This window comes from Anguilla rostrata, chromosome 5, assembly GCF_018555375.3.
Source record: "Anguilla rostrata isolate EN2019 chromosome 5, ASM1855537v3, whole genome shotgun sequence".
Lineage (NCBI taxonomy): Eukaryota > Metazoa > Chordata > Actinopteri > Anguilliformes > Anguillidae > Anguilla > Anguilla rostrata.
The window spans coordinates 25,661,569-25,688,769 of record NC_057937.1 but is presented as its reverse complement, the minus strand read 5'-3'; the positions used below and the strand labels follow the sequence as shown (position 1 = coordinate 25,688,769).

General features: G+C 41.3%; 1 protein-coding gene and 1 long non-coding RNA gene across 2 annotated transcripts in view; both read left to right on the top strand.

Moving 5' to 3' along the window:
• tmem17 (transmembrane protein 17) overlaps nt 1–27,201 on the top strand; it is a 91,758-nt gene that overhangs the window by 45,819 nt on the left and 18,738 nt on the right. The gene's annotated exons all lie outside the window — the stretch shown is intronic.
• On the top strand, nt 5,514–10,821 carry LOC135254999 (uncharacterized). Its single transcript, XR_010330028.1, has 2 exons — nt 5,514–7,862; nt 9,930–10,821. It is a non-coding gene; the product is annotated as an uncharacterized LOC135254999 (long non-coding RNA).

Sequence of the window (27,201 nt, the reverse complement as noted above, 5' to 3'; positions counted from 1 at the left end):
TTTTTGTTTATAATTGACTTCAATGTACCCTTCAGGTAAGGGTGGTGGGGTTCTTGCTGTTCATACTCTGCAGTTCAGAGTAAGGATGAGTTTGCCTATATTTGGAACTTGATTTGACTGTTTACCTCCGTGTTTTAAAAGCTTATGTAACATATAGGTCATTGTTAAACACAGCTTTAGAAAGCAAATTACCTGTTCTCAAATTGGATTATTTAATGCTTTAATATCTCAACAATCGCAGTGCCAGAGATTATAATGGTAAAAAGCTGGGATCTTTGGCATTTAATACAGCTTTGGGTTGATCTCTACATACTTCATGTTTTAGCCTGTCTGCTTCCATTTTTTATCCAAATACAAATGCAAATAATTCCGTTGGTTGAACAAATATGGATACAAATACAAATAGTGGCATCTTCCTTCACCCGTATTAAGTAGCATTGCTTTGGAATAGAGCTTGTTTAGTTTGTGTGAGCTAAGATAGCCATAGTCATACAGTACGTTTTCATGCACAATTGAAATCGAGCTATATTAATGGCTCGATTTGGCCAAAGATGAAATTTAATTGGACTATTGTCGTTGTCCCAATATACATGACTCGGAAAGAATCGAATTATTGACCGAGGTGTATCTGACTAAGGCTTCTTATAAATCCTGCTTCCTCCAATTTTGTCGCTGTAGGTAGGTATGCCTGTACAGCTGTGAAAAATGCTGCTCACTGAACACTGAAATAAACTAGATGAATTTTTCAAAAATTATACCATGTAATTCTGCTGTCAATATCTGCGACTAAATATGGAATAAATATACAACCTTATCATTGGTTTTATGTGTGGAGATGCCCTTTTCCAGACAAAGTGGTCATATATTGTCTTGGACAATCCGTTTGGGAAATGCACGCTCATTTGTGGCGCCTGGATCTTCCGAAATAGCTGTGCGTAATACCACACACAGTTTTTGGTGTTGTCATCCTTTGTAGTACAATCTGGCTTGATTGACAGTTAATTGATCCAATAGGTGACAGAATCAGCTTTCTAACGATGTATAATATGTCTAATTTTACTTTTGGAATAGCGTTTTATAGCTCAGTGTAACCGGAAGTTTTGTCTCATTATAGCTGCATTACGTATTCAGTTTGTGGTAGCAGTAAAAGACACTGCACCTGACAAAATTTTATCAGTGACTTTAGTTATTTCTTGGAAAATGCTATTATTCTTGAGAAATTCTGAGCATGGCTTAGGCGTATGCTTGCTGATAGACCTAGCTGATATACTGTTTTCTGGGCTAAGTTAGAACTGGGGAGCGACAGGACTCATTTGGTCTCAGATAAGATTTCATCGTCCAAATCGAAATGTTACTGCTGAAAATATTTCGGTTAGGCTATATACGTTATTTTTGAAATTGAGTGCCTTTAAATAGGTTAGTGGTATTTTAGAATGAGGATATTTCACTGTACTTTACTGTAACAGCCGCTCCTCCGGAACCCTGGATCGTCATCCGGGGCGACAAGAATCGAGGTACAAACTCCTCTCCACCTCCGGAGTCTATCCAGCTGGGTAACAGGTTCGATGTGCTGGGGAAGTTGGACCAACACCTGTCCACTGTCGGCCTGGAGCTCATGGCCAGTCCAGCGCTGCTGCCCAGAAGTTCGAGGAGTCGCGGTACCGGTGCTGGTCTAAGGAATGACGCCCCTGGCCTGGCAGCCCCTAGTCCCCGCGGTCGACACCGCCACTCAGCCTCCAGGATGACCAGCTCCAAATCCACAAGACAGCGTCCACATCAGATCACAACCCTGATCATAGGAGACTCCATCATCAGGAACGTTAAAACTAGCTCAGCTATAACTTGTTGTATCCCGGGTGCCACTGTCCACGATATAGAGGAAAAAACCATAGAGATCCTCGCAAACGAACCGGACATTACTAAGATCATTGTTCATGTAAGGACAAATGATATTCGCAAACAGCAGTCTGAACTTTTGAAAATGGACTTTATGCACTTATTCTGTTCCCTGAAGAGATCTGTGAGGCATATTTATGTGTCCGGCCCCATTCCCTTCTGTGGCCGCAGTGTAGGGCGTTTTAGCAGGTTACTGTCTTTGCACACCTGGCTCTCATCAGCCTGCGCTGCCTACGGAGCCTCCTACATCGACAATTTCAATCTCTTTTGGGAACGCAGACAGTTATTTAGATATGATGGCATACATCCTAACTGGCTGGGGACAAAGCTACTGTCTTCAAACATTTTTTATTGTGTTGCCCACCAAGGCGCTCCACTCTCAGAAAGCCAAAACACTTCCTTGAAATCCAGGTGTTCTAACCAGTCCCACTACTATTGACGTCCCCGGGGTCCTAGCGCCAGTCTAATTGGTTCCTCCTATTTCTTTACTGGTGGTCATGTTGAGCTAGGACCCTCTACTAATCCTACTAATCCTATATTTTCTGCGGACATCTCTGTCAGATACCAAATCATGACACATTGGACATCTCGCTCTTTCCCCGCTAAAGCAAGTGCTATGAGCGGCGGTGTAAACGCTGCAAATCTCCATCCGTTATAATTCAGCAGAAATATGTCGTCGGAGCGGGCTGCACAGCAAATACCGGACTCCCCATCTGTCAAATTTGCCCTAATAAATGCTCAGTCCCTATAAAACAAAACCTTTATTTTAAATGACAACTTTACGTATCGTCAGTTGGACTTTTTATTTGAAACTGAGACCTGGCTTAATGTTGGTGATCTTACCTCACTTGGTGATCTTTGTCCGTCCCACTGCAGCTTCTTAAACTCCCCTAGGACTACTGGTCGTGGGGGTGGCTTAGCCACCGTTTTTAAAAGCTGTTTTAAATGCAGAGTTATGCCCGTCGATGCCTACTCTACTTTTGAGGTGCAACTTTTAAAGATTAATGTCACTACCCCTGTCCTATGTGCATTGGTGTACAGACCACCTAAAGCTAACAGTAACTTCATCCAAGAGTTCTCTGATTTTCTATTATTTATGGCCTCTCGCTCTGATAAACTGTTGATTGTAGGGGATTTTAACATTCATATCTGTTGCCCATCAAAATCTATGAGTTTTTATGCCTTGTGGATTCTTTTAATCTTGCTCAATCAGTGTCGGGTCCAACACATCAGAAGGGTCACACACTAGATCTTGTGTTACCATCTGGTTTCTCTGTCTCTAACCTTGAAATTGTTGACATTGGTGTCTCTGACCATCTTATGGTTGTGTTTGAATCCACTTTGTTTTGTCCCCTCCCCACCCCCTCCCAGCCCCGCTCCCTCATCCGGCCTATAAACTCAGCCACACCCATACATTTCTCCAACACATTCATGCTCACTCACTTAGCTCGTATCTCAGATACCCTTCTGTCCCGCACCGACACTGAAGAGTTAGTCACTCTCTTCAATTCATCTTGCTCTGACACTCTGGACTATGTAGCTCCTTTAAAACTGAAAAGACCTAAGGTTAAAAATGTTGGTACTCCCTGGCTGAATGACTCCACCTGTGCTGTTAGACAAGCTTGTAGGAGAGCTGAGCGCAAATGGAAAAAAAACTCCAGGTCTCGTATGACATTTTAAGAGATTGCTTAAAATCTTACCAAAGCTCTGTTAAGTCAGCTAAAACACAATATTATGCTGATCTAATTAATAAAAACGCCCACAGACCTAAAATATTGTTTAACACAATTAACTCTTATCTTAAATCCTTCTACTGCTGCTGTAGCTACCTCTGAGTCCACTACTAAAACCTGTGAAAAGTTTCGGAATTATTTAATAGACAAAATTGACAGCATACGATCTCTCATCTCATCTTCAGGCTCTGATTCTTCAGAGATACATTGTCCAGTCAGCTGCCTCCAGCAGTTTCAACCTGTGTCATCCTCCCAGCTGTCTGAGGTAGTATCTCACATGAATCCCACTTACTGTCCCTTAGACATTATACCGTCCCGTCTTTTCAAGGAAGTTTTCGCCACAATCTGCCCCCTTATTTTGGCTATAATTAATAGCAGTTTAACCAATGGAGTTGTCCCTTGCAGTTTTAAACACGCTATTGTGCAACCCCTACTAAAGAAACCTAGCCTAGACCCCAATGACCATAATAGCTAAAGGCCTATCTCCAAGCTACCATTTATTTCTAAGGTTTTGGAAAAAGTTGTCTCCTCCTACTTAAACACAAACAACATTTTTGACAAATAACAGTCTGGTTTTAGAACTCTACATAGTACAGAATCCGCTCTATTGAAGGTATATAATGATATCCTTCTCTCTGTTGATTCTGGTTCCTGTGCCATCTTAGTCCTGCTTGACCTCAGCACAGCATTTGATACAATCGACTATGGCATTCTCTTAAGACGCCTGGAGGGTGAAGTTGGTCTGCAGGGCTCAGTGTTAAAATGTTTTACCTCCTACCTGAAAGAAAGAACCTTTTCCATTAAAATATGAAACTGTTCTTCATCCCCTGCGTCCATTAAATGTGGCATTCAAGGTTCTATTTTAGGGCCTCTTTTATTCTTACTCTACATGCTTCCCCTTGGCTCTGTTTTTGAGAAACATAATATTGTGTATCACTGTTATGCGGATGACACACAGTTTTACCTGCCAGTTACACCTGACAATGCTTGCTCATTAAATAACCTTTTTAACTGTCTAGATGACATTAAATGCTGGATGGCGAGAAACTTCCTTCAACTGAATGATAACAAAACGGAAGTAATTATATTTGGCCCCACTAGCTCTGTCACTAGCCTAAGCACTGCGCTTGGTCCCCTGTCTAAAAATGTGCAAATTGTAGTTAAAAATCTTGGTGTTTTCTTGGACACGTCTTTGAATTTTAACAGACAAGTCAGTAGTGTTGTGAAGGGCAGTTTTTATCAGCTTAAAACCATAGCCAAGTTAAAGCCGTTTTTATCTCATAAGGACCTGGAAACAGTTATCCATGCTTTTATCACCTCTCGGCTGGATTACTGTAATTCCCTATATATGGGGTTGACCCATTCCACTCTGTCTTGATTGCAAATGGTCCAGAATGCAGCTGCTAGACTTTTAACTGGAACAAAGAAAAGGCAACATATTACTCCGGCTCTGGCTTTTGCATTGGCTACCGGTGAAATATAGGATTGATTTTAAAATTTTACTATTTGTATTTAAAGCCCTAAATGGATTAGCTCCACAGTACATCACTGATCTACTGACTCCATATTCTGCTCCCAGGTCACTGAGGTCATCAGCAATACAACTCCTCTCAGTCCCCAACTCACGTCTTAAAACTAAAGGCGATCGGGCTTTCTCTGTTGCTGCCCCCAGGCTCTGGAACAATCTCCCATCCCATATTAAGTTTTTTCCCCACCATTGATAATTTTAAATCACATTTAAAGACCCACATTTTTTCTCTTGCTTTTAGTGCCGTTTGAGGTTTCACAGTTTTCCCCTAATTTATTTTTTTAACACCTCTATGTTTTTAATCTTTTTTAATCTGTTCTTGCGTTTTTCTCTTTTACTGTTAATTTTTTTTGATTTTATCCTGTACTTTTATCCTTTTACTCCTTATTCTTTTTATTTTTTATGTTGTATTGTTAATACATGTATTGTATTGTGATGTAATTTTGTTGTGGTTTGTTGTGTTGTATTGTAGTGACTGGAAAGCACTTTGGCGCAACTCCTGTTGTTTTTAAATGTGCTATACAAATAGAAGTGACTTGACTTGACTGTGTGACTAAAAGGTCCAGTTTTTTATTAATAGATGTTAGGACACCAACCTCGATCTTGGTGGTATGTAGGTAGTTTGTGTCCGTGGATGAGCTTTTTTCTTTCTTTTCGATGGGTTGTACCTGTCATTTGATTGCTGTGTACTGGGGCTTGCTTGCATCTTGCACTGTTGTAGTAGCGGACGATGAATGCTTCTGGATTTAATAAGTCCTCCACTGTGTTGGAATTCCAGGCTTTGTACTAAACTGGTCAGATCTTATGCGTGTACTAACGGTAGCAATAGTTTATTAGTATATTGATGATAGTGATAGTGTGGTCTGAGAAATAGGCTACTGCATAGAGCCAAAACTGAAAACTGAAGTGAAAATAAATTCTGAACCGAGCGGTTGCCTTGGTGTTACATAAAACAATTCTTAATCCTGTATGTGTGCTATGATTGGCCTAATGTGGGCATTAAGCGAAGTGATGTCTTAAAATCTGATTTAAAAACCTATTTGTGGATTTGTGAGGATTGTCTCAATAATCCATAAATAAATGCAAGCGAGAGGTGATGCACAAATGTGAAACAGCCACATTTATTTGTGGATGAGCTACATTTATTTGTGGATTGGCTACATTTATTTGTGCATCAGCTGAATTTATTTATGGATCCGCTGCATTTTTTGTGGATCAGCTGCATTTATTTGTGGATCAGCTATACTTATTTGTGGATCTGTGTTACATTTATTTATTTTTGAGACGATAATACCCCCATCGGTAAGAGCCATGCCCCACCAAGGTGTAACTTGGCAGATGGCATAACTACCATCCCAATCAGTTTCATCTGAGGACCAAAACTCAGTCCATGCATTAATTTGTTAATTAATACTAAATTATGGATGTTGCAAAATTTTCTCCACCTGAACTAAGAAAATTATTGTGATAGAGATTATTGTGATTGCAGAAAAAGCATAGCAAGAATAAATGGTTAAGAATCTAGGGCCACTGGCAGCAAATGCAAAAGCTGAAGTAAAAAACTTAAAGGTGTTATATTTGATGCTGAGCTAAGCTTTCAGACTGTGTTTTATCATCTTGGAACCATTTCTAAAGTATGGCCCGTACTCACTAAACCAGATGCAGGGAAGCTTATACATGCTTTTAACCAGTGAACTTGAGTACTACAATGCTCTCTTTTCTGGATTACCACTAAAAACTACTAACCAGCTGCAACTTGAAAATGCAGTGCCACTTGTTTCAACAAAAAACGAAAAAAGCACACATTACCCCCATACTTCAGTCCTTTCATTCATTTGTGTGTGCCTGTTCGAATATGTGCCTAGGGAAGCTTTTGGATGTTCTAGTGCCTGATTGCTGATGTACCCAGAATCAGATACAAAAAAGTGGAGAGGTTGCTTTCAGTTTTTTTGCTCCCAGGTTTTGGAACTTGTCACATATCAGTCAGGCTTTAAACTCACTTAAAACTCACCTCTTCAGAATTTTAATTATGGTATATCTACATAAAGTGTGTGTGTGTGTACCCACATGTACTAGTTGAACATCTCATTCTAAAACCATGGGCATTCATATGGAGTTGGACCCTTTTTGCTGTTTTAACCCTCTGGGGTCGGGAGCTCCGCCGGCTGAGCTCGACAAGATGAAATGAACTTTCGTTTCTATTTGGATTATTAACTTCACAAGCTGTTATCATACAGACGCAATAAAAACATTGACAGAAACCTTAGAACTGTGGCTTTCCAATGCGCCCATTGGCAAATAATATGAATTGTTTTAAATTTGATTAATTATACCATGTATGCTTTGTTAGTCCTTACTCATTACTATGTGAATTTCGCTCAGCAGGCAGTCCGCCCAAATCGCATTCACATGTTAACGACATTATAATTACTCTTCATAGAAGGGGACTAGGGGAGGGGCGATGTGAGATCCATGTGAGAAATGCCAAGCCTGCGAAAGCGGGATAGAATGTCAAAGCTTATAGCCTAATTCACTTCTTTTGAGGTAAACATTTCGTTTAATTTTGGAAAATGGCACGAATGACTGGACTTGATGCCTTGTTGGAGAGCGATGAACAACTCATCAGGTCCGGTCCGCCTGGACACTGATGAAGAGCGGTGTCATTTCAAACAGCGAACTGATCCAGCTGAGGATCAACTTCATGAGTAAGTATATTTCTTATGATCATATTGGTAAATATGTGTACTGTATTGCAACGTACAGGGTTCATACAATTTTTCACCAATGATTTTCAATGACTTTTCCATGACTTCTCCACAACCTTTAACTGAATTTCCATGACCAAAACAAATGACTTTCTCAGCGGGACGATTTAAAATAATTTATTGTAACACTAAGTAAAATTAGGTCTGCATCTGAAACATATGGTGCCTCTCTAAAACAAATAAACACCAGACAGACACACTTAGATACATTCTTTCATATTTTAATTCGAATAGTTTAACATTGACATTTTGTCAATGTCTCAAACAGGGCTCAAACCATTTTGGTCGCATATGCTCCCGAAATTTAATCTGTGCGACCTCGAAATATAATTGGGAGCATTTGTGCGAGTGCAAATAATTGTTCTGGTGCGACCTTCTTTTTTTTTTCTTTTTCAGTCGAATGTCTCTTCCTCTGTACATTCGCTAGTTAGTACACTCAGTATGTGCCTTGTGAACTGATGGTGACCCTTCTAACCAATCGTGAACTTGACATTCTTACCTTTAATGCTGATTTTAAATGGATTAATATTAGCCTTCAATCACTCCCTTTCACTGCACTCCACTGTCACGCGACACAGAGAGCTAACGCGTTAACTAATGTTACCTGAAGACAAAAGTTTATGTTCAATTTATTAGCGTTATCGAAAGCTGAAAAGTTGAAGCAAACGATTACGGCGGTTTTTTGAAACATTAACGTAGTGTTTTGTGTAGCGACCCGGTTGAAACAGCTAATTTCTCCGATGCAGTTTACTGGCGGTTGATTTAATTAGCGGTATTAATGTGACGAGAAGTGCTTTGTCGTTTGAATGCATAACACGCAATTCCTTGAAGAGTCGACTCATTTTAGGCTTGACAGTTTAACTGTTACTTGTAAACCGTACTGTAATAAAAAATCTATTGCATATATTGTTGGTGCTCCTTACATTTTGGTGGGTGCTCCTAACTTTTTGGGAGCACCAGTGCTACAAAGTAAAAAAGTTAATTTCGAGCCCTGATATATTATTGAAGCTGCACTTCCCTGGCATATTGTTGGCACAGTAGGGCCTACGTTTACTAACTGCTACATTAGCAGAAGCGTGCCTGTTGGGCGTGTCTGTAAACAGACTGAGCCAGACCAAATTAACTTCTCACACCACCAAAATACCGCGAAGGTTACTTTTCCGAAACTTTTCAAAAAATATTATTTTCCATAACTTTTCCAGGGCCTGGAAATCGCATTTTAAATTTTAATGACTTTTTCAGGTTTTTCATGACCGTACGAACCCTGAACGTATCTCTGTGTTTGTAGGAATATCCAGCAATATGCGCGTTTGTAAATTCCCACTCTATGAACTATTCAAACTATTGCATCTCAAAATTATAGGCTATAGGCTCTCTGCGTCTGCTTGTGTTAGAAGTAGCAGGTAGACTGTATTTTTTCGATCATATTGGTAATAAATAGCCCATGCCTGGCGTGTAGTGGCGTGGCTAGGATTTTAAAACTTAGTATCCTCGCACAATCGATATTAGCGTACTGTATGTACGTTCGGGAAATAGCAATAAAATAACCACTTTGCTAAACAGACCTAGCCTACTTCAGATTGAGGCATTGTTATTGATGCGTTGCGTGTAGTTGAGTTGGAATATCAATGTTTATTTAGTTTAGCTAATGTTGTTTCGTTGATAGTTTACATTATTTGTAAATGTGTGCTGTATTACATTCTCTGTGTGTTTGTAGGAATATTCACTAATATGCGCGCTGGTAAATTCCCACACTACGAACGATTCTAACCATTGTATCTCAAAATTATAGGCTACCTCACTGCATCTGGTTGTGTTTGTTTGGTTCTTTGTTTGTATATGATGTAACTATGTCACATTTCCTAAGTTTTGTTTTCATTAGTTAGTGGTTTGTCCCTTTTTTGTAAAGCACATTTAATTTTCACCTGTTGAAAGAAATGTGCTATATAAATAAAGTTTGATTTGATGTCACATTTCCTAACAATTTTGTTTTTATTATATTTACAGAGATGCTGATCAGGAAACATGGCCTAGTTCATCACTAGCTAAGAGGCCACGCAGGCGTCGCAAGAGTATACCAGTCTCATCTCATCTTCCATGCATATATTTTACTTCAATAAATGTTCCAAAATCAAAAGCTGTCTTTGTTTCTATCTTCTAAATGGCTCATTGAGTCTTGGTCTTAGTGGTGGGGAGGCATGCGGCCAGGTGTGAATAGCCTACTTAGCTGGCAGGTCCTCCTACCCAATGCATATTCATTACAGACAGGCCATTTGCCCTCCCATTCTCACCTGGTGTTGAAAAATAGTAGTCACAACACTAACTTTTAGCAATTTATTTTATATTTCTCATTGGATTTGCTAAAATATTTTGTCATCTTTTGATACCCAAGACCTTGATGAACACATTTCAGTGATCCAAAAATGTAGATACTATTGTTTAGTGTGTTTTATTACAACATTCCTAAACTACTGTTTACAGTTTGTGTGTTTTTAGAGCAATTTACAGTCCACATATGATTATGACCTACTTACTGCTGCCATATTATTGTAGCTGAAAACAAAGATATCAAACACTTTGGAATCACTGCATATGAAGTTGATGAAATTTACACAAGTGTCAGAGCATGGCACAATCACCCGTGTGCCTCATTTTACCCTCAGACCCCAGAGAGTTAACAGCCTCCACTTGTTTGGAACATGGCTACGGGGATTCACTTCCATTCTGCTACAAGAGCACTAGTGACTGCTGTTGTACCCTTGAGCAAGGTACTCAACCGGAATTGCTTCAGTATATATCCAGCTGTATAAATGGATGCAGTGTAAATGCTGTGTAAAAGTTGTGTAAGTCGCTCTGGATAAGAGCGTCTGCTAAATGCCTGTAATGTAATGTAATGTAATGGTGAGGTTGGGCACTGACGTTGGGCCTAAGGCCCGGTTTGCAGTCATCATTCCAATTCATCCCAAAGGTGTTTGATTGGGTAGAGGTCAGGGCTCTGTGCAGGCCAGTCAAGTTCTTCCCCGCCAGACTCAGCAAGCCATTTATTTATGGACCTTGCTTTGTGCATGGGGGCATTGTCATGCAGAAACAGAAAAGGGTCTTCCCCAAACTGTTGCCACAAAGTTGTAAGTGCATAATTCTCTAGAATGCCATTGTATGCTATAGCATTAAGATTTCACTTCACTGGAACTAAGGGGCCTAGCCAAAACCATGAAAAATATCCCCATACCATTATTCCTCTTCCACCAAACATTACATTTGGCACATTTGTCTGTCAGACTTCCAGATTGTGAAGTGTGATTCATCACTCCAGGGAATTCATTTCCACTGCTCCAGAGTCTAATGGCGATGTACTTTACACCACTCCAGCCAACGCCTGGCATTGTGCATGGTGATCTTAGGCTTGTGTACGGCTGCTCGACCATGGAAACCCATTACATGAAGCTCTTGATGAGCTGCTCTTGACAAGCTCTTGTTTTTCTGCTGATGTTGTTTCCAGAGGTACAGTGCCCTCGGAAGGTATTCAGACCCCTTAACGTTTTCCACATTTTGTTACATTGCAGCCTTATTCTAAAATTGATTAAATTCATTTTTATTCTCATCAATCTACACACAATACCCCATAATGACTAAGCAAAAACAGGTTTTTAGAAATCTTTGAAAATTTATTAAAAATAAAAAAGCTTAAGTATTCAGACCCTTTGCTATGACACTCAGAATTGAGCTCAGGTGCATCCTGTTTCCGGATTTAGGATTGTTTCAGGATTGTGTCGAGGTACAGATCTGGGGAAGAGTACAAAAACATTTCTGCAGCATTGAAGGTTCCAAAGAACACAGTGGCCTCCATCATTCTTAAATGGAAGAAGTTTGGAACCACCAGGACCCTTCTGAGAGCTGGCTGCCCGGCCAAACTGAGCAATCGGGAGAGAAGGGCCTTAGTCCGGGAGGTGACAGAAGAACCCGATGGCCACTCTGACAGAGCTCCAGAGTTCCTCTGTGGAGATGGGAGAACCTTCCAGAGGGATAACCATCTCTGCAGCACTCCGCCAATCAGGCCTTTATGGTAGAGTGGCCAGACGGAAACCGCTCCTTAGTAAAAGGTACATGACAAGTTTGAAGTTTGTCAAAAAGGCACCTAAAGGACTCTCAGACTATGAGAAACAAGATTCTCTGGTCTGATGAAACCAAGATTGAACTCTTTGGCCACAATGCCAAGTGTCATGTCTGGAGGAAACCAGGCACCGCTCATCACTTAACTGATACCTTCCCCATGAAGCATGGTGGTGGTAGCATCATGCCGTGGTGATGTTTTTCAGCGGCAGGAACTGGGAGACTAGTCAGGATCGAGGGAAAGATGAACGTAGTGAAGTACAGAGAGATCCTTGATGAAAACCTGTGCCAGAGTGCTCAGGACCTCAGACTGGGGCAAAGGTTCACCTTCCAACGGGGCAACGACCCTAAGCACACAGCCAAGACAACGCAGGAGTGGCTTTGGGACAAGTCTGTGAATGTCCTTGAGTGGCCCAGCCAGACAACAGACTTTTATAATAAGACTGTAACGTAACAAAATGTGGAAAAAGTGAAGGGGTCTGAATACTTTCCGAAGGCACTGTAGCTAGCAAGCTTCAGTATGCTTTGAACAGGAAACTATGGCAAAACTTTTGATTTGATTTTACTAATGTTACTGATGCAATATGCCCATAATAGGTTCTGTTCTTGTCAATGCAGGTGAGGGGCCTCTAAAGAAGTTTGTAATTGACTTAACACAGAAATGGCACTAAAGTAGTTAAAAAGCACTCGTGGAATAAATGAGACCATTGGAATTTTTTATTAAAAAATTTTCAAAAGAAATGGATTGCGATGACAGGTATGTTACACCTTGGTGGGGCGGTATGCCTCATACATATACAGCACCGAGAGTTTGGCACTTTTCAGGGTTTCCCACAGAAATGACCACAGCCTCTCAGCCCTAAAAAACATTAATTTTTGTAGCTTCTGACCCCGTTTCAAGAGACGGAATTCACAAGCAACTTCACACGTCCACACAATAAAGCCTCAAACTTAAGGCATTTTGCATTTTATTGTTCTTTTTTTTCCTGCCTGATCATCACAATGCTCCACGCCCACACACAATATGTCCCATTGGACATTTAGCTACACCAGCCAAGCAAAACATCACATACACATGCAAAATACACATGCATTTTTTAACCAAGAAAATTCTGGGCCAGTGCAGTCACTCCATTGGTGACTCGCTGGTAACGTCGTTGCCTTAGGACCGCTGAGGCACAGGATTGAATCCCACGTCAGGCTCGGGCAAATTTTTCATTTCTTATGAAAGCTTATTTGCTATCTAATAATTGTCTATTCATTTTAAACTAATAATAATAATAATAATACATTTTATTTATCAGGCGCCTTTCTGAACACTCAAGGTCACCTTACATGGTATTAAAATGGATAGAAGAATGACAAGACACTACAGATACATACATGATATTAAAAACGGTTAGAAAAGACAGAGACAGTACACTTACAGGACATGGTATTTCAAATAAAATAAAATAAAATAATAGTAATACATAAAAGTACCATGGGGGAGTGGATAGCTATGTCCTGTTCAGGCAAAAGCTAGTGTGAAGAGGTGAGTTTTTAAATGTTTCTTAAAAGTGGAGAGAGTCTCAGCATTACAGATGTGGGGAGGGAGTGTGTTCCAGAGTTTGGGTGCTGCACAGGAGAAAGCCCGATCACCCAGAGTGGAGTGGTGAGATGTGGGGACAGTTAGAAGTCTTGCAGAGGAGGAGTGAACCGAGCGAGTGGGTGTGTGGTCCAGGAGAAGATCAGTGAGATAGGCCGGAGCTAAACCATGAAGTGCATTGTAGGTTAGCAGGAGGGTTTTGAATTGTATTAGGAATTTTACTGGAAGCCAGTGAAGTTTATACAGGATTGGAGAGATGCGGTATGTTTTTGTGTGGGTCAGTATTCGAGTTTGCGTATTGATCTGATTGGGATGCCAGTGAGAATACTGTTACAATAATCCGGCCGAGATGGCATGGATTACCATTTCTGTTGTGGAGTAGGACAGGGTGGGCCTGAGTTTTGATATGTTTCGGAGATGGTAAAAGGCAGATCTGGTGATGTGTTTTACATGAGGTTCAAATGAGAGTGGAGTCAAGAATGACACCAAGGCTCTTCACATGAGTGGAAAGTGGGATGGGGAAACCGTCAAGAGTAATGGAAAAGTTTGGGGTTTTGGATAGTGTGGATTTAGAACCTATAAGCATGACTTCAGATTTGTCACCGTTAAGTTTAAGGAAATTACGGGTCATCCAAATTCTAATGTCCTGCAAACAGTTGATGAGAGGTGGAGGAGGAAGTGCAGAGGAGGGTTTGGAACTTATATAAAGCTGTGTGTCATCAGCGTAGCAGTGAAAACTAACACCATGACAACGCATGATCTGACCCAGTGGTTGCAGATAAATAATGAGAGGAGAGGACCCAGAACCAAACCCTGTGGAACACTCTTAGTGACAGAAGCAAAGTCAGATCGTTGATTCTTTATATGTATGTATTGCTGCCTATCAGAGAGGTATGAGTTCAGCCAGGAAAGTGCAAGATAGGTGATACCAAGACTAGCCAAACGTTCAAGCAGAATTATGTGTCAAAAGCAGCACTCAGATCCAGTATTACTAAGATGTTTAAGAGGTTGTTGTCAGCTGCACGGAGAAGATCATTGATAACTTTCACCAAGGCTGTCTCTGTGCTATGTTTTGTGCGAAAACCAGATTGAAAAGGTTCAAGTAACTGATTGGTGGAAAGATGTTCCTGAAGCTGAATGGCAACTATCCGCTCCAGTATTTTGGCTAAAAAGGGCAAATTCAAAATTGGTCTGAATTTGTGTAGGTTTTCTGGATCAGCTCCTGTTTTTTTACGAATTGGTGTGCCTTCTGCCACCTTCAGGCTACTAGGTACAGTGCCAGAGGTGAGAGAGGAGTTGTAATAGCCAGCAACAGCGGAAGGAGGGCAGGGAGGCAAGATTTGACTAGTGAGGTGAGCATTGGGTCTAGCTGACATGTGGTTGACCTGCATTTTGAAATGACTTGGAATCATTGATGGGGAGGAACTGAGAGAGAGAACCTGTCTGAGCTAGCTCCAAAGTGGGAGAGGGGACATCATGTTCAGTGCTAGTAAGGAGGAGCTGTGGGTGGATTGCATCAACTTTAGTATGAACGAAGCTAAGGAATTTATTGTAAAGATCAGTGGAAATGCAGAGTGGAAAATTGTCAGGGGTGAAGAATGCTTCTGTTTTTCTTTAATCAAAATTATGTTCGCTGCTTGTTGCTTCCAATTGCGTTCAGGAAAGAAAGAGACTTAATCGAATTCGATAGTGAAAGACAGTTTAGCTCTTTAATGCATGGGTACAGATCTGTGTGGTCTTACGAGCGTCTCCAGTCTAATACATCTATCATTGAGAGATGGCACAGCTTAAGTACAATCTTTAAACAAATGATGTCTGGCCAGGAGGAAAGGTCACATCTATGTGATAATTTACTCCTTCCCTGGTTCCTGTCCCTGGTCAGATCAATGACTGTTCACATATTATAATTTCTGTTCACCCAGGGTTGCTTTCCAATGGCTCTGGGAACCTAAGTCTCGGGGGAGAGCTTGCATTTGAAAAGGGGTACTCAACACCCAGACGGAAACAGGATGGGTGTGGGGACTTAAACAGATTATAACTCTGAATGAAAACTGTAACGAAGACACATTGCTAAAAAAACACCAAAATCTAAAAGGAGACTGCAAACATTTGTTAACAGTAGAGAAAGTAACTTTTGAATTGCCATTACTTATGTGAATGATGTTGGCGTAGTAAGAAGATCTAGCAGCTGAGAGGGCATTTTTGTAATTTGTTAGATGTTCAGAATAGGCCTCAGCATGAACAACTAGACCAGTTCTCTTTGTCAGACGTTCTAAGCGATGGCCATGGGACTTCATCAGTCGTAATTCAGGAGTGTATCAGGGTGCAGTGTGAGTGAAGGAAACAGTGCGATATTTAAGAGGGGCAAGTGATTGTAGACATGTGGAGAGAAGGTCATTATAAAGAGAGGCTAGCTCATTAGTAGGGGTGGAGACGGGGTCGGAAACAGGACTTTCATTTAAAAGTTCCACCATTAAGTCAGGTTTGATGTTTTTTACATTTCTGAATGCAATAATACGTTTGGTGTTGTTCAGGGACAGAGGTATGAACATTTCAAACAACATCATTTTGTGATCAGTAATGGGAAGATCACTGCCAGTGAGATTAGAGGGAGTTACACCACAGGAGCATACCAGATCTATTATATGTCCCTTGTTATGTGTGGGGAAATTGACATGTTGTTTAATGTCAAAACAGTCTAGTAGGGATAAGAAATCCGTAGCAAAATTACATTCAGCGGAATCAACATGAATGTTGAAATCACCCAGCACTAATACATTTGATGACATAGCACAGACAGTGGTCAGTAATGAGAGAGAGAGAATACAGCTGAAGGTTTTGGCGGGCGATCTATTACTGCAATATACAGAGGTTGAGTACCGGATAATTTTACGACAAGACATTCAAACGACGAGGGACTTGGTATGGCAACAGCATTAATTTTGATAGTACCGTGGTGTAGAACAACTACTCCTCCACAGCCAGAGGAGTAGGGTTTTTCAATGAATGAGTACCCTGGGGGAGTCGCCTCGTTTAAATGAATAAATTCTTCAGGTTTCTGCCGTGTCTCAGTTAAACACATTGGCCCTCATTTACAAAACGAACGTACGGCAGAAAACTGGGGGTACAGTCATTTCTACGCAATGTTCGGCATTTATCAATTTGGACGTGAGCGGAGGTTATGATCAAATCTCAAGTCTCAACTCGTGTACGCAAGTTTTCATGTCAGCGTGGACTTGCGGTTCAGCACAGTAAATCTGGCTGAGTCGGAGAATTGTTATTAGACCATGTTCTGACTGGAATCTAAGCATATGCAGCCACATATTCATCACTTAAAAATATGTAGCCTATGGCAAAATATTCTATTTTGTAAAGGCTTACATCGACTGTGTCATATCCCTAACATAAATAGTTATTTTCAAATTGTTTGCAATTAACGGGGTTACGTTTTTTGGTGTAGGCTATGAGATTAATTTCTTTTTCATTTTGAGATAGCCTACACGCTACTGGTGACATAATTACAAGCAATTAGGTTAGATGCTTATTCAGTCACCTATTTAAACAAGAGCTTTGACAGTCATCAAATCTCGGCAATGGCAGATCTGGCTCTGTTAGAAGACCTCTACGTGCCCGTAAGACGAAAATGAAACGAACGAAACGAAAGCAGGTTTATAACATCATTAAAACATCATTAAAATGAAGAAATAAATTAACCCTGCAACCATGTAATTATTTAAATACTAGTAGCCTAGGCTATTAAATTTTTACCATTATCCGGCTCGGACACAGGTCTGTGTCTGTGTTTCCTCTGCCACCTGTTATGCTTGAAATGGAAGCAGACCCGATAAGCGCGGACACTCACTCTTCAGTCTGCATCAATGCAAGGCTGGAATCCAGCTGGCCTCCTCCAGTCAGATGGGTGCTGCGCCGACGGACTGCAACACGCTTTTTGGTGGCGAGTTTGAGGTCTGACCATTTTTTCTTCACCTAAATGTAAAGAATTACGATATAAGCGAATTAATATATATATATATATATTAGGCTATACATATCACGGATGTATAAATTAAATGTTCCAACCTCAGCTGGAGTTCGATTGTCCACGGCAACGCTGTTGACCGCAGCAGTGATTTCCTTCCACACTGCATTTTTCTGACTTCCTTATGTGGCACTTTTCAGGCTGCCAAATAGAACTAATTGGTTCAGATTCTATTTCTAGGCCGGAGAAATTTCTCATCTTGGCCGTATTACGCTTCTCTGTGTCGTAAACTCTAGGGGCGAGGCCTCTAAACCGAGAATGTATAGGGGCGTGATATATAATGACGATTGTTTTAAGCCGCCACATTTATCAACGCCCGATTATTCTTACGCTGTGATTGGCGAGATACGAACGTTTCATGAATCACACGTGAACCCTGTCGTAAGATTATTTGTGCGCTCGGATCTGCGCTGGTTTCTACGTTAGATTGATAAATGAGGGCCACTATGTCTACTTTTTGATCGGTAATGTAATCATTTATCAGCGGTGCTTTGTTGTTCAAAGACCGTACGTTGAGAATACCAAATTTAAAATAGCTATTCTTAAGATCAATCTGTGTGGAAGGCATCGTGCGAAGTACACTGGAGTCCACCCCACGTTTAAGAGCACTGAGTTGCGCGGAGCGGGAGGTAGACTAGAGGGAGGGAATGTTCGTTTTTCTGTAGACAAAGTTCCAATGAGAGCCGAGGTGTAGGTATTTCGGACGGGATACTATCCAAATCACTGTTTGCAAGCAAAGCAGGAGGAATTCTGGTCTTAGTCGATTGTAAACGAAGAAGTTCTGTAATTGAGTATTTCAGTACCCTGTTGGTAGTTATGGTAGCACTTAGGATGATCCAAAAAAATAGATTAGTCCACATCTTGGCTGTAGGACACCCTAAGAGATTACTGTAGAGCTCAGGAACAGAACCCGTATCTCGTTCCCCGTAGAGCACTGAGACAGAACAACTCCAACCTATCACTACGCCCCAAGCAGCAAGCAAAGACAGTAGGAAAGCGAAGAACTTGAGTGCTGGCGGCCCACAAACTCAACAAGATAGCTGTAGCTAGCACATCAAGCGAGGCCGAAAGGGTTGCAGGAGACTAGGTGAGTGTCAGCTACAAGTGTCAGTCGGGCACACAGACAGGTACATTCGGAGCAGGTGATAGTAGCCGCAGCAGTAGTCAACCTGCAATTAGAACCAGCCGAACAGTGATCACAGAACTGGATTCCAGAGGACGGGAGGCAGGCAAGGGAAGCTGGCAGCAGTGGCCTCGCTTGTCAACACGGTGAAGGCCGGTGATCGGCAAACAGAGGTAGGATGAACAGGCGGATGTGAGAGTGGGCTGGGTAGGATCCAAGTCAGACCTTACAGCAATATAATAAAAAATATGTTTTTAAAATAAAAATAATTTAAAAATCAAACGGCAGTACAAAATAGATTGTGGTTTGACAATAGTTTCTTGAATACTCGAAAAATAAAAAGTAAAAATGTGCTAAAGACAGGTAGAAAGGCAGACAGGTACAAGAGCCGGAGAGAAGCAGCAGCGTTCACTCAACACTGACTTGGAACGGCTAGTTTTGGAATGGCGGTCAAAAACTATTGCTTTTGCACCTGTACAATTCTTCTGGATCCTTGTGGACCAAATCTAGCCGGTCTTTCACCGAACGTATAGACTGTATTATGACATACCATCTACCCATTCGGTTAACTGGCTTCATTTGGTTGCAATGTAAAAAATTTTTATCTGGCTAGGATACAGCCAGGCCTTATGGAATAAGACCGGAACTGAATTGGGTTTACTGGGCTGCTTTCTTTAAAAGCACTAGCAAATGATGCCATTAAAGAATGTCTTCTTATTGTGAAGCCGTTCATGGCCATTTAACTAAGTAGGTGTTTATAAGTTTATTCCCTTATGCAAACAAATTTGCTACTGTAAAAAGGCTTAAAAACAACTGAGAAAACAGGACTTGATAAAAGTAATCATTTATTTTAAAAGCACCAGCAGTACAAATGTTAGTAGTGGCTCACCTTCCCTCTCTCCCTGTCCCTACTGACAGACACTTTATAGGCTGAGCCAAATACAATACAATAAACTGTACTGTAATTAAACAATTAAATACAAGCAATTAAATTGAATTAAACAATACAATCAATTAAACAATTAAAACAATTAACGTGAAAGGCCACTCCTTCACATTTCCTCCCCCTTCCCCAGTCTTGCATACCCCGGTTTGCAAGACAAGGGGCAGGGGCTTCCAAAGCAGTGCTTTCAACCGGGAACAGTCCATGATCAGGAAAATCACACCGGGTAGCTCCTCTCCCAGATTAGAGGCCAGCCCTTCAATTAGGGACATCAGGTAGCTCCTCCCTCTGGCATCAACCGCTCAGCAGGGTCAGGACACCACCTCCCAATGGGCTATAGGCTCCTCCTACTGGCTATCCGAGTTGCAAACCCATAGGCTCTGGACCATTACCCCTTCCAGAGCCAGCTACAGCTCCCCAGCCAATCAAGGGGCACACCCGCTGCTCCCATTCCTGGGCCCCGCTGCTCTGTCGGAGTTCTCCCATGGTCCATCTTCAGCCATAGCTGGATCTTCCTTTGGACCTCTGACCAGAGATGCCGCTCTCACACAGCTTCAGCTCACACAGCTTCCTTGATTTGTCCCAAAAACATCTTCCAAGTCCAATAAAACTCGGTGTAAAAATCTTTTAAAAGTCTTTTAAAAGTGAGTCACCCCACAGGGATAGGACCGGCTAGATTTGGTTCAATGTGAAAGTTTTCTTGCCTGCATGGAGCTAGCCCGTATGAAAGTAAAACCTGACTTCAATTATGGTTGAATTGGGCTAAACTAGTCCTTTATGTCAAAACATGTCAACCTACATTTCCACCCCCCTTACATGTCTACATTCCATTTAAATTTGGGCTTGTGCTTATTTTTTTAATTATTATTGTCCTATTAAAGAACGTCTTATTGCAAAGCCGTTCATGGACATTTCCCTAAGCAGGGGTTTACAACTTCATTCCTTTATGTAATATTGACATCTTAATTGTATCACAATGTTCAATGCATATATTTAGCAAAACTCACAAACGAGTAGCCATATGCATTTCATGACGGCAGATTTATTGATTTTCTAAAAAGTGACAACAGCTGACCGCTATGGCATTTCTATGGTTTACCTACTTTTTTTTACTAGGCTACTGTACCCAGAGTTGGGAAGGTTACTTTCAAAATGTATTCCGTTACAGATTACTGATTACCTCAATGTAATCAGTAACGTAATCTAATGGATTACTCAATCCAAGTAACATAATCTGATTACTTTTAGATTACTTTTAATTAAAAGTCATATATTAAAATAAACAAAAAGAATTTCAATGATAAAAATTATTTTACGTTGTTCCAACTGCAACTGAATTTTGCGAATTTATGGGAATTAATACATTTTTGGCAAACAGATTGCTTTTTTCCCTCTGACCCTTTTATTCTCATCGCGCATCAATTGAAAAATACTTTTCCAGAAAAATAAGACTTGTTTTAGGTTAGAGTGTTGCATTTTAATTAAGTAAAACATGACCAAACATTACAAATCAGTTTTCCATCTGCTGTAAAAATAAAATAAATAAATGTAGGTTGCCCTTTGCAAACAAACTGCTTGCTCCATGTGAAACCAGAATTCAACAGGGTCACAACAAGGACAATCCTTAGCTTTAAGTCCAGTGTTCAATGTAACTTTCCCAAAGTTCCAAATACAAATTTCGGAAGAGAGAGAGATTTACCGGAAACTCCCCCCACCCCCACCCCTCCTTTGCAACCCTAATCATACTTAAGCTTAGGGCATATCTGCCTGTTGTACCGCAGCAGGAGGACTTGCTCCATGTGGTCATCTGACATTCTGTTCCGCTGAGGTGTGAAGAGATTCCCTCCATGGCTAAAAAGCCGCTCCACTGGGGTACTAGAGGGGAGTGTAGTATTGTACTTCAGGAATAGTTTCTTGACCAGGGGATATGCTTTTGATGACTCAACAATCTTGTCAGCATCTTCTAGGCATTTTCTGACCTCTTCCTCTGCTGTTCCATCAGCCCGCCTTGATCTTGTGGCATCCGCAAAAACGAAAAAGTTGTCATCTGACTCATCGGAATCTGAGTGTACAGTCTCTTCAAGCTCAGCAGGGTTTGCATTTTGCAGACCTGTTGCTTCTTGGACCAATGTTCTCCGTTCTCCTCAGGGTCGAGCCAACACAATCTGAACTTCGGCAGGGTAGCTGTAGCCATTTTTGCTTCATGTCTGCTGAGCATGACTCCAAACCGACGGTCTATAGCCTTAATAACTGTAGCCACTATGTGTGCTGTGTATTTCACTTGAGAGAGTTTTTCAGAGAGCTTGGACTTCAAGCTAAGGATTGTTGGAATGAGAAAGCCAAGATGACACTTTTTCTCCCCCTGCAGAAGATCAATGGAGAAGGCAAGTGGCTGTAGCACAGCAGCATACTCTTTAAGAAAAGCTAGCTCTTGAGGGTGTACTCTGTACTCTTCCCCCAGCTGGTCATCTGTAAGGCCAACAAGCTTTGCAATAGCTCGGTATTCAGAGCTCCATCTTGTAACGCATGGAATAGTGATGTGCATGTTTGCAATGTCCTGCACCATTTCTGCTACTCTTGTTGACCTGTGTGCTTTGTTCCATATTGAAAAGCATTTTCCCATTGCACTTCGGCACAATTTCCGGGACGGGCCTTGTGATGCAGCCTTGTCAACCTCATTTGTGGCAATCAGGTTTAATGTATGAGCCGCACGGCGTTGATGTGGGGGGGAGATAAAAGTGGACATCTTCATCTACCTCCGTCTGAAGAACTGAATCCACATCCACAAACCTCACTCCATCATCTAGCTCATCTGGTGCCTCCTCGTTTCCACTGAATTCACGGAAAGCCTTTATGAAGTTACTTCCATTGTCTGTAACAGTGGACCTCACTGTGTTCTGTATCTTGTACTCTGCATATACTTAGTTGAGTTTTGCAGCAAGGACATCATAAGTGTGTCGTCCGTTCAGTCGGGCACATGCCAATGCTGCAGACTTTCTGTCCATAGTGTCCTCCTCTATCCAATGGCACGTCATACCAAAGAAACTTCTGTTATGTGCAGACCAAATGTCAGCTGTTGTGCACATGCTTGACACTTTACTAAGTTTTGCAGTCAGAGTTTCTTTCATTGTCGCAAATTCCCCCTCAGATCGTTGGATCAGTGTTTTTCTGCACATTACCCTTTTGCCACCACTGATGCCCTCTATAAGTCTTCGAAATGAAGGCTGCTCCACTAATGAAAACGACTGTGCATCCTCAATAACGAAATCGAAGATCAGTCTATTGACGATACTTTGGGATATTTGATCTCCTGTGACTGTTTTGGCTTGTTTCAGCAGTGTGTGGGACCTCTCTGCTTCACATGACGACTCCTCTCTAGCACTGGACTCCTCCATCATCTTCCCCTGCTGCCTTTTTCTGCTTTGGGTCATCATTTGATTTGGATGCCTCCTCTGAAAAACAAAACCGGTGAAGTGGTAAATATTGGAGAAAAGTGATGGCATGGACTTTCAAGTAGAAAAATAAATGTTCTGTTGTGCATACTGTGCCCTCTGTATTGGGACAAAGACCTCAAAGTATTGGGACAAGGACCTCCTGTTGTCTACACAATAAATTGAAATTCTGATATAAGTTACTGTTACTCTCAGTTCAGATCACCTTTTATTTCTAGGTATCTTTCACAATATCATATTTTGTGTTCAGTCGCCCCAGATTTAGGTGACAATAAGTATTGGGACAATACTAAATACTGAATTTTCCACATTTTTATTTACTTTAAATGAATTGTCCCAATACTTATGGTTACCTAAATCTGGGGGACCTAACACACAAAATATGTTATTGTTAAAAAATGGTTGATTATGTTTGCAAAAAATACATAGAAATAAAGGTGACCTTAACTTTAACTCACAATAATTTGTTTTATCGGAATTTCAGTTTATTGTGTATACAACAGGAAAAGAGCAATTTTTTTTGTCTCAATACATACATGGGGCACTGTATTTGTAGTTGAAATGCATAGGGTTATAAATTTATATTTTATCTTGTTAGACAACATGCTTGCACAAATACCACGCAGATCGCATGTTGTACATGTACAATCATCAGGGTAGATAAATCTGGATTCATAATTTCGAATTTGGCCGTTTTTGGGTTTTCTGGCAACACCTATGGTCTTTCTGCAACACCTAGTGTCTCAAACTGCAATTCCCTGAGATCCGTTTTAAATTAGGCGTTAGGAGCATTAGGAGAATATTCTGATTGGTCGCTAATACTGAGAAATCCTTCAAGCAACGGCCTCTGATTGGCTGCTGTGCTCATGCTGGGAAAAGCTGCCTGCTTGCATCATTTACCAGGGAATGTCTTGCGACTGAAACTAGCATATAGAGAAGCACTCAGACACAACATATTTATTTGGAATGGCTATCATTAAGAATATTCCAGCGAAGAAAAGCATTAGAAAGGGCATTCATTAATATGAAAATCCTATAGATTATGGCTTTAAATATAACATTTACTATACACAACATAGAAATACTGTTGAACATGTCCATGAGTTGAGTTCAGCTGCAATCTAGGTGGCTAGTTAAATTAAGCCAACACAACAGCATTGCCTTGTGTGTTTTAAAATATCTGAAAAATGAGCTAGCTAGGTAACCAACCATATGCTCATTATTCGTAAATCCACCAGGCTAGCTGAATGGCTAATTATTAGCCAAGGATATTAGCTAGCTAACTAACTAGCATTTTTCAAATCAATGAGAAATCGGTGTGGCTTACAAACAATGTGTTTGTGTATTATATATTTTGCTGATTTCTGCGCTTCTGCGCTTTCCTTGATTTCAGAGCAGAGCGTCAGTGTACAAGTACAATCAGCTAGCTAGCTAACAATATCTTATGGGTAGTTAACTAGCAAGTCTTACCTACAAATGTTTCTTTAGATTGGACGTCAAGTCTTTTGAAGTTGAGAGCTGCTTGAATCCAAGCAAGCACAAGTTGCACTGCGTGATGATGTTCTTCCCTTTTTCTTCTTTCTTTGAAAAATGATGGCTGAATCTCCAATGGTCAAACGCAGTTTGGTCACTGTGCTGGCCATGATTAACTAACGCTGCACAGGTGCTGCTGCTTTGCATGTGCCGTTGTGTTTTGTGGTAGCCTCTGGTGGTGGGGGGGAGTTATCATTTATTATCATTGCTCTAGTCTGGCAATTATTCTCTTCATAGATTTGAACGTAATCCTTTAAGTATTCATCATATTTTTTCAAAGGTATCTGTAATCTGATTACTGCCTTTTTTGTAACTGTAAGGTGTTATGTTCTGAGATGCAGGGTTCTTTTAAATCAATGACTCGGATACTGATTAACTTTTTAAAGCAACTCACTTTATTGTCTCTTCGCCGTGCACACATATGTCTCTTTCTCTCTTGGCTGCCTCATTAAGACTGAACTCGCCTTGACCTTAGCAGTAAACTACCATTTACATTTTTAACCAATAAAAAGAGAGTAACCAACCCAACGGCCCCCTTCAACTCGTAATGACCCCAAACTTTAATGTGTTTTTAAACACAAATACACCACACTCCTCCCCGGTAACTTGAAATCTAGTTTCACAATATGCATAATGAGCCTCAGCCATCAACCATATTACCAGCACTTACTTTAAAACAACATAACAAAAAAAAAAATGGTTACAGCCTAAGTATATAACCATCACATAAGTGCTCTCTATTCTTAGTGTATCATGTTAGGGTTTACAAGATAACATCCCTGTTACAGAACATATCTGTCCGGAGGCTTTCGTTTTCTCTGTGGCCTCACTCTGAGCTCAGTGTTTTCAGTCTCCAGTCCATGTTTCTCAGGTTGTATATTTTCAACATGCTCAGTGTCCAAGTCCCATTCTGAAATGTTCCACTCCGACCTGTCAGGCTGTGCACTGCCCATTGTGTGATTTTCCATCATCTGGTTCACATTACATTACATTACATTACAGGCATTTGGCAGACGCTCTTATCCAGAGTGACATACAACAAAGTGTATAACCATAACCAGGAACAAGTATGACGAAACCCCTAGAGAGAAGTACCGGTCCAAGTGCAGGGAACAACCGCATAGTTCAACTTGGACCCTGAAGGTTAAACTGATTAACACTTACAACGAGAACGGCAACAACGCAGTCTATGGAAAAAATACAAGCGGTAGTTAAGACAGTTAATGCACCTAAGTCATCTACAAAACAGCTGCCTAGTTACAACCCTAAGCTTACAGTCATTTACATGGGGGTAGGGAGGGATGGGGAGAGGTGCACCTGAAGAGGTGAGTCTTCAGTCGTCGTTTGAAATGGGTCAGTGTCTCAACTGTTCTGACCTCCACAGGGAGGTCATTCCACCATCGTGGGGCCAGAACAGACAGGAGACGTGTTCTGGAAGTGCAGGTGCGAAGAGGGGGAGGTGCTAGGCGTCCTGAGGTAGCAGAACGGAGGGATCTGGCTGGCATGTAGGGTTTGAATATCTTGTGGAGGTATGCTGGGGCTGATCCCTTGACTGCCTGGTATGCTAGGACCAATGTTTTAAATTTGATGCGAGCTATAACAGGCAGCCAGTGGAGGGTAGTGAGCAGGGGAGTGACGTGGGAGTGTCTGGGGAGGTTGAAGATATGTTCTGGGGAGGTTCACATGTTTCTTACACACATTCTCATTAATCTCAACAAGTTGGTAAGTTACAGGGCTCAGTACCTTTTTCACCTTCCCTGATGCCCATTTCTCCCTCTCTCCTCCCCGGGAATCTCTGACCAGCACTGCTTGTCCTACCTGAAAGGAGCGCAGGGGCTTCCCTGTACCCTTGTTCACTTTACTGGCCTGTCTCTCCTGCATCTCTGTTGAGAAGCTGGGCTTCACCAGTGACAACCTTGTGCGCACCTGTCGTTTTAGAAACAACTCTGCAGGGGTTTTACCTGTAGTTGCATGTGGTGTGTTTCTATACACAAACAGAAAGTTGTCCACCACGTGCTGTAATGACCTTCCCAACCCTGAATGTTTTTCTAAAGACTGTTTTAGATTCTGCACCAGTCTCTCTGCTGCCCCATTTGAAGCTGCATGGTAGGGAGCTGACTTAATGTGTTTTACCCCATTCTGTTGCAAGAACGTCTCATTCTTTTGAGACCAGCTGTGGTCCATTGTCCGAAACTAACTCCTCTACTAACCCGTAGGCTGCAAACATCCCCCTGACTGCTTCTACAGTAGCTGTAGCTGAAATGTTTGCCATACACTTTACCTCAGGCCAGCGTGAGTATACATTAGTGACTACTAGGAAGTTGTTTTTACCCTTTTGGGCGAAGTCTATGTGAATGCCCTGCCAGGGTCTTTCAGGCCATTTCCAGGGGTGCACAGGTGCTTTAGGTGGCATATGTTTATTAGACTGACACACCTGGCAACCTTTAACCAGGTCTTCTATCTCTGAGTCTAACTTAGGCCACCAAAAGTG